The sequence below is a fragment of the Mus musculus genome, chromosome 2 (assembly GCF_000001635.26).
Source record: "Mus musculus strain C57BL/6J chromosome 2, GRCm38.p6 C57BL/6J".
NCBI classification, from domain to species: domain Eukaryota; kingdom Metazoa; phylum Chordata; class Mammalia; order Rodentia; family Muridae; genus Mus; species Mus musculus.
This window is the reverse complement of record NC_000068.7, coordinates 104531671-104540339: the sequence shown is the minus strand read 5'-3', so window position 1 is coordinate 104540339 and position 8669 is coordinate 104531671. Positions and strand designations below refer to the sequence as shown.

Sequence of the window (8669 nt, the reverse complement as noted above, 5' to 3'; positions counted from 1 at the left end):
AAAGAAGAGAAGGAAAGGGAAGAAGAGGGGAGAGGGGAGGGGAGAGAAGGGAAAGGCAAAATGATGTTTCTGGTTGAAGGCTCATTAGTGAAACTGCTAGGGTCTTGACGCTTACTCTCACTTTGGAGCCACACCCCCTGCGGTGGTGTGTGTGTGTGTGTGTGTGTGTGTGTGTTCAATTACCTGAGTTCTGGCTCAGGCAACTACTTATCAGACCTACAGTCCCACCCTTCTAACCCTCCTGCCCTATTTCCATGGCCACAGTTGCTCTTCAGGAAAGCTTCCCTCCACTTGGTTTCCTACAGGGTAAAAAAGAGGGTAGAATTTTTTTTTTTTTATGAGTGGTTGTGTTGGTTTTTATTCTAGAACTAGAACTCTTCCTCTGTGGGAGCCTGAAATGGGAACGGGCTGGCCTGGAAGTCTGTGTCGCCCTTCACTCACTGGAATCTTTGCCTTCTATACCCCAGCCAATTCAGCCTACTGTGCTTCTATTTTCCCTCCAAGCAAGCTGCTGTTCATGGGAATTTAAAGTACAATGTCATTCCCCAGCTCCTTGGGGTGGGATGGTGGGGGAGAGAATCTCAGCCCTGGGGGTCTATGTCAGCTTCATGTTTCGGAGCCTGGAGTTGGCTGGCCTCTTAGCAACCAACCATACTCCCCAAAGCAGGCTGTGGAGGATGAAGTGAGAAGGGGGAACAAGGCATGGCTTCTGGAAACCTTGCTTTTTATAAATAGCAAATGATTAAAACATCTTAATTTCACAACAGATGCAGGGGCATCATGGAATACAGTGTGGACTATTCAGAAACATTCACAATAAAGCCTTGATTTAGATCCCTAGCTCTTGAGTGACCAGTGGAGATATGCATATTTTCCTTGGACTTGAATTGAAAGCTGAAGTAGCACTTTAGACATTTCTCCAGGGTTGTGGTTCTTAACCTAAGCTGTGACGCTTTAATATAGTTCCTCATGTTGTGGTGACCCTCAAGCATGAAATTGCTTTCATTGCTGCTTCATAGCTAATTTTGCTACTGTTATGAATTATAATATAAATATCTGTGTTTTCCAATGGTCTTAAGCTACCCCTGTGAGAGAATCATCCAGCCCTATGGGGTTGTAACCCACAAGTTGAGAACCACTGTCATATGTTGTGACTTAAGATCATAACTAAAATTTAAAAGTCACTAAAAAATGGAAAGGCATCTGTGTTCATGGATTGGGAGATTTTATATTGTTCATATGTCGATACCACCCAAAGCAACATACAGATTTAACACAGCCACTGGGAAAATCCTAGCATTTTTGTTTTCCAGAAATAGAATTTGGAGTGGGAGAGATGGCTCGGCAGTTAAGAGCACTTGCTACTCTTCTGTAGGACCCAACCTTGGTTCCACCACATGGGGTGTCATACAACAGTCCAGCAACAGAGGATCTAACGCCCTTGACTGGCTTCATAGGCAGGCATACAAGTGGCATACATTCACATTCATATACATGTAGAAACATATTTTGTTTGTTTGTTTTTTGAGACAAGGTGTATCTGTGTAGCCTTTACTGTCCTTGAACTCACTCTGTAGACCAGGCTGGTCTCAAACTCACAATCCATATGCCACTGCCTTCCTAGTGCTGAGATTAAAGGCATATGCCATCACCACACAATACAGGAATTTGGGGGGGGGGGTGCAGTGAACTTTTATTTATGGTATTCAAGAGTGTAGGGAGGGCTCCCTAGGTTCCTCCTGTTATTATGGAGGTCTGGGATGGAAATTGTGAGGGAGATGCTCAGTGTTGGGGGCCAAGTTGGGATAGGGATTCCTCAGCAACCAAGGGCCTCTCTCTTACTCTCAGTGCCCTTGCTGGGGTGGGCGGTCCAGGGTTTCTTACTCCTTGGAGGCCGTGTAGGCCATGAGGTCCACCACTCTGTTACTATAGCCATATTCATTGTCATACCAGGAAATGAGCTTTACAAAATTGTCATTGAGAGCAATGTCAACCCCAGAACAAAAGGTGGAAGAGTAAGAGTTGCTGTTGAAGTTGCAGGTGACAACCTGGTCCTCAGTGTAGCCCAGGATGCCCTTCAGTGGGTCCTCAGATGCCTGAATCACCACCTTTTTGATGTCATCATACTTGGCAGGTTTCTTTCTCTGGGCAGCATGTCAGATCCACAAGGGATACATTGGGGGTAGGAACATGGAAGGCCATGCCAGTGAGCTTCCTGTTCGGCTCTGGGATGACCTTGCCCACAGCCTTGGCAGCACCAGTGGATGCAGAGATGATGTTCTGGGTAGCCCCACATTCATCATGCCACAGTTTTCCAGAGGGACCATCCACAGTCTTCTGAGTGGCAGTGATGGCATGGACCATGGTCATGAGCCTTTCCACGATGGCAAAGTTGGATGACCTTGGCCGGGGGCGTGGGGTGGGACTAAGCAGTTGGAGTTGGTGGTGCAGGATGCATTGCTGACAATCTTGAGTGAGTTGTCATATTTTTTATGGTTCACACCCATCACAAACATGGGGACATCGGCAAAAGGGGCGGAGATGATGACCCTTTCGGCCCCACCCTTCAAGTGAATCTGGAACTTCTCCACGGAGGTAAAGATGCCAGTAGACTCCACGACATACTCAGCACCAGCATCACCCCATTTGATGTTATCAGGATCTCACTCCTGGAAGATGGTGATGGGCTTCCTGTTGATGGCAAGCTTCCCATTCTCGGCCTTGACTGTGCCGTTGAATTTGCCATGGGTGGAGTCAGACTGGAACATGGAGACCATATAGTTGAGGTCAATGAAGGGGTCATTGATGGCAACAATCTCCACTTTGCCAAGTGCAGAGCAGAAGGCGGCCCTGGTAACCAGGCGCCCAATACAGCCAAATCCGTTCACACCAACCTTCACCATCTTGTCTACGGAATGAGATTGGCACTGCACAAGACAATGCATCTGTCTCTAGAACAGGGAGGAACAGAGAGCCCACAGTAAATATTTTTAATATAAAAAGAAAAAAAAACAACAAAAACTTCAGGGTTAGGGTTGGGTGGAAGTAGTGGCTCAAGCATTTAATTCCAACACTGGGAAGACAGAGGCAGGTGGATCTCCGAGTTTGGGGCCAACCTGGTCTAAAGAGAGAGTTCCAGAGTAGTCAGAGCTACATAGTGAGACCCTGTCTTAAAAAACAAAACACAAGAAAACTCAAACCAAAATTAAAAAAAAAAAAGAAGTGTTTTCATGCAACTTTCGGCCCTCATTAAGACCCGTGTATTACATGGGCCAGCCAGATGGCTTAGAGGGCAAGGGGCCTACTGTCAAGCCTGGTGACACAAGCTCAGTCTGTCTTATACACACTGTAGAAGAAAAAAGCCTGGCTCTTGAAAGTTGTCCTCTGTTAAAATGTAAGCTCTGTGAAGGCATAGGGTTTTTTGTTTTTTGTTTTGTTTTTGTTGTTGTTGTTGTTGTATTTTATTTTATTTTATTTTATTTTATTTTATTTTATTTTATTTTATTTAAACTCCACTGTTAGCATTTGCTGGAGCTAGGAATATTCCAGAAGGTCAATTCCAGTGCCACTTTGCTATACTAGTTAAATCCAGCTCAGACCCCTGGGAGGAAAAGCAGAGCTAGGGCAAATGCAATAAGTGTGGGCTGCCCACGCTAATTCTTCTTGGTCTCCTGGGGGCCCCGTCATTTTGTTCCTGTGCTGGTGGCCTCCTGAAATTCTTGTTGAATTCAGCTGGTCTTTCTGGGGGAAGGGAGAGGGGGTATGTGATGAAAAGAATAAGAAGCAGTAAGCCATGAATACTGTCATGTTTTCCTACCGCAAAGACATTCTTATCTGGTACCAACCACAGTTCTGTGAAGAGATTCAGAGATGCTGGAAACGAAGCTTCATTTTCAACCTCACCTACACACTGTTTAGCTGCCTCCCCCCTTCCTGAAATCAGGCCACAGCTCCCCTTTCGCAGGTCTCTCTCTGGGACAGAGTTGATAAGAAAGTGTGCTGAGCTGGAACCTTGTGGCACCCACCCCCAACCCCTTTCAAGACAAGGTCCAACTTTGCAGCTTTATCTAACCTGGAACTCAATATGTAGACTAGGCTGACCTGTGACCCTATTGCCACCCAAGTAGTGAGATTGTGGGTGTATGCCACCATGACAGGCTGAAAAACTATTTTAAAATCAACTCTCAGTACAGGTAACAAAAGTTTATATGAAAGTGTTCACCATACCTAGCAATAAACATGTTCTAGGTTAGGTTAAAATGTAAGCCCAGCATGAAGTCCAAGTAGGGTAGAAAAATGAGCTATGTAGCTTTGCATGAAACCTCTATGGGCAGAGTTTCATTAAGAGGTCCTATTTTTGACTTGACCCTTTGCTCTTTTTGGTGGGTGATGGGCCATGATGATTGAAACAGGGTCTCATTGTAGCCCATCCTGACCTGAAGTTGCTGTGTAGCCAAGAATGATCTTCAACTGTTGACTCTCCTGTCTCCATCTCTAGGTGCTGGGATTAAAGAAGGCGTGGGTCACCATGGGATGGCTACATTTGGCTGTCAGTTTTACTGCATCTGGAATGAACTACAATCCAGAAAGGGAGGGTACACATTTGAGAGATTTTTTTTCTTTGTTTGAAATGGGTGAATCTACTTCTAATCTTGACCTTTGGGTAGGAAGACACACACCTTTGATCCGGATCTTAAGGCTGGAAGAAACATATCTTTGATCCAGATCTTGAAGTGGAAAGACATACCTTAACTCTGGACCATATCTTCTGCTGAAAGTTAATATAAGGACATAAAAGGAGGAGGCCTTTGCTCTCTGCCTGCTTGTCCTCACCTTGCTAGCAGATCCATTTCTTCACTGGCATTAGAGCTTACTTCTTTGGGATTCTAGCATATACTGAAGACCAGCCAAGACATCTAGTGGACACCTTGTGGACTGAGCAACTACTGTTCTTAGACTTTCTGTCCACAGCTAGCCATTGTTGGATTAGCTGAACTATAGCCTCTAAGTCATTCCAATAAATCCCCATATATAGAGATAGAGATAGAGATAGAGATAGAGATAGAGATAGAGATAGAGGTAGAGGTAGAGGTAGAGGTAGAGGTAGAGGTAGAGGTAGAGGTAGAGGTAGAGGTAGAGGTAGAGATAGAGATAGAGATAGAGATAGATTTATTCTATAAGTTCTGTGAATCTTGACTAATACACAGCATTATTCCAGGCCTACTCTTCTTTTTCTTTTCCTATGAAAAAATCCAACCTTTAACACTATAAACTCTTGCAAACCTTTCTGCAATTTGGCATTAAATATTAAAAGTTATAAAATGTTTATAGCCTTTGACCCAGCAATCCCGGACCTTGGCAACACATTCTAAGAGAAACATTGTGAGCACACAAGACTGTGGCCTTAGTTTAACAGTTCTGTGTTAAAAACAGCCTAGATAAATAGCAAGAATAGCAAGAGGGACAAGTAAATATGGATTATTGTGCAACCACTAAAATTTATAATTAGGCAAACTATGTGGTAACTTGGAAAATAGCTCCCAAGATAATGTTACTTGAGGTGACTGGGAGACGCGTGTATACATGCCTCAGGATTCAACTATTTTAGTTTGCACTTTCAAAATGAGGAGACAAAAGGGAGATACAAGAGAAAATACAAACCATGTTTAGCAAGATTGTGGAGGTTTGGTTTCTTTTAAAACTTACTGTTATACTATTACTGTTTGTGTTATTTAAAAATAAGGAGGCGTTCTGGAAGCTCATCTCTGGTTTTGGGAGTTTAAAGGGTTTGGAAGAAATGATTCCGTCCTAGGTTAAAATGAGAGCTGGGGTGCCCTTAGAGGTGAATGGCTAAAATCATCATGGCCGCTGTGATTCACATGAGCATTTCCTCTTTTCTAAGCATTAAGTTAAGAGTGTTTTGTTTCTGTTTGAAAGCCTTATCTTCCTCATCTGTCTCTTTGGCCTCCTTCTTGGCCTATCTCAGGGGCTTCTTTTTGCTACCTTTGAGGCTCAACATGATATCTTCGGCGCCTTCCTCGGACCCTGATCCCAAGCCTTGGTGTCTTCTTGTGCTGAGACCCTCCCACTCTGATGCCAGGCAAACATAGTAGCTGACACTCTTCTGCTCCCACTTCCCTAGTGTTGGATTGTAGATCTGTGCCTTCACACAACTCACACTTGGTTTCTATGCCTATGTGGGCTTGAGGGGTCTCACAGACCATAGAATGGGCTCTGGGAAGGTAGGTTCTGGAGTCTATGAAGAGAGCACTCCTGTTCACTAAGTAGGGAGTCGGAAACTTCACAGAGCAGGACAACAAGAAAAAACATCCAGTGGAAATGGATATGACAGTCAAGCTCTTTGTCAAGACAGTTGATGGGATCTAAAAATGAATCAACAATAACCTCCTCATTTTTTAATAATATTTTTTATTACATCTGATCTATTTGTTTGTTTATGTGTCTGTTGGTTGAGTGTGGAAGCAAGTGGAGGTCAGAGGACAACTTGTGGAAGTCTGCACTCTCTTCTGGGCCCCAGGATTGAGCTCAGATCTCAAGCTTGCTGGCAAGCCTCTTTGCCTGCTGAGCCATCTTGTGGGCCTTCATTTGATGGTTTTAAGGCTACACGGAATGTCCTTGCTTGCAGAAATATATACTTAAGCATTGGAGTATATGGTATAGGGCATTGTGTTAGCATCTTACTGCTATGTGTGTGCATGTGCCTGTGTGTGTGCATGTGCGTGCTGTGTGTATGTGTGCTATTCACATGTATGCTTGAATTTGAGAAGGCCAGAGACTCTCAGGTATCCTGCTCGATTGTTCTTTGTTTTATTTTCTGGAGACAAGATCTCTCACTGGCCTGGAACTGTGCTGACAATCAGCAGGCACAGTGATCCTCACTGTGTCTCCAGTCCTCACATTGCTAGGGTGACAGGTTAGCATGGCCATGCTCAGCTTTTTACTTAGGTGTTGGGGATTCCAGCATAGGTCCTTATGTTTGTACAACAAACTCCCACCCGAGTCACCTCTCTATCCCCAACATTTTACTCTTTAATGATTTCTGAAGGAAAAACTCTTTGTGCTACATTTATACATTTCTTAGACGTTTTGAGGTTTTTAGAAACAAAAGAAAAAAGGAAAAGCCAAATTATATTTTTATATATGTATGTATATATACATATATGTGCACACACACACACACACACACACACATATATATATATGTGTGTATATATATATGTTAGACAGAATGAACTATAAAGACACACACTAAGCTGCTCACAGTGGGTATTTCTGAAAAGGCAGCAAGAAAGCAGTGTAGGAGCAAGGAGATAGTTGGAAATGTTATTTTATAAACTTGTGTACTGACACAGAAAAGATATACCTCTAAAGAGCAAGGCTCTAACTTGAAATAACTGACTATTTTTTGGTCTTTGTTTATGGTACTGGGGCTCAGACTGGTCTTAACATGACTAGGGCTGCTAAGAGAATGAAAAAAGAACAGAGAAGCTGGGGTTGGGTGATCAGTGCAGGCCCTTTGAAGCCACACCCACTACTGCAACAACCCCAGCTTGTTGGCTTTGTGAACAGCACAGGGTTGGCCTGTCTCAGTAGGAGGTCTCTGCAGGTTGACAGTTTCTGCTGTAAACATCCAGGATGAGGAAGTGGCAGTTGGTAGTTTTTGCATACCCTAGTCAACTGTCCATAAACACTTGTGTTTGTACACACTGTGGATATTCAAACTCTGACCAGAGGAAGGCTTTGCCATCTCTCCCGTCCCCACTGACTCAAGGCTTGCCATGCCCACAGTCTGAAGCACTGGGTTCTAGGCATGGCCATGCCTGTGTCAAACACGACCCATTCATTCCCGAATCCGTCTGTCCTTTACACATTCTCTCAATGCTTCCTTGGCTTCCCACACCAACTTAGGATCTTATGCACGCTAAACACATATTTTATCACCGAGCTACACCCCAGCTGAATGACAGTGCTGCAAAGAACTATCAGTCCTAACTCTACCTCTGACAGGCTGTGCCAATCAGACTAATGTGTTGTTTGTTCTACATTTATGGTTTTGGGGCTCAAACATATGCCCTTGGCAATGATCTATACTCTAGCCTTAGACTGACAGTTTAGAGAAATGAATGAATGAATGAATGAATGAATGAATGATTATTTCTGGAGACAAGGTCTCCATGTGTGTTCCTGGCTAGCCTGGAATTCTCTGTGTAGATCTGGCTGACTTTGAATTCATAGAGATCTCTTGCTTCTGCCTCCCATAGGTTGTGATTAGATATATGGAACACTACATTTGGCTAAAAAAAATTTTTTTTCAAATTTTGGAAATTACAATTATCTTAGTGTGTGTGTGTGTGTGTGTGTGTGTGTGTGTGTGATATGTTCCTCATTTACAAGTCAGAGGTCATTTGGGGGAATGAGTTCCTTCCTTCCATCCTGTGGGTCCTGAGGCATAAACTCGGGTCTGTGGTAAGCACCCTTTCTGATGAGTTAAGTTTTAACACACTTTAAAGATCATTTATGTATTAGCTCCTACCATGAATGGCTTCTGTCTCTTTAGCTTATTTTGAAGAAGTCAGCCAACCTTCTCACAACTAAATTTAGTTTCCAATTTGTTTATATTGTTGAAGCTTTCCTTCCTAGGTATTTGG

At 43.5% G+C, this 8669-nt stretch overlaps 1 pseudogene; it reads right to left on the bottom strand.

The window, feature by feature from the left end:
- On the bottom strand, positions 1679 to 2920 carry Gm13870 (predicted gene 13870; annotated as a pseudogene).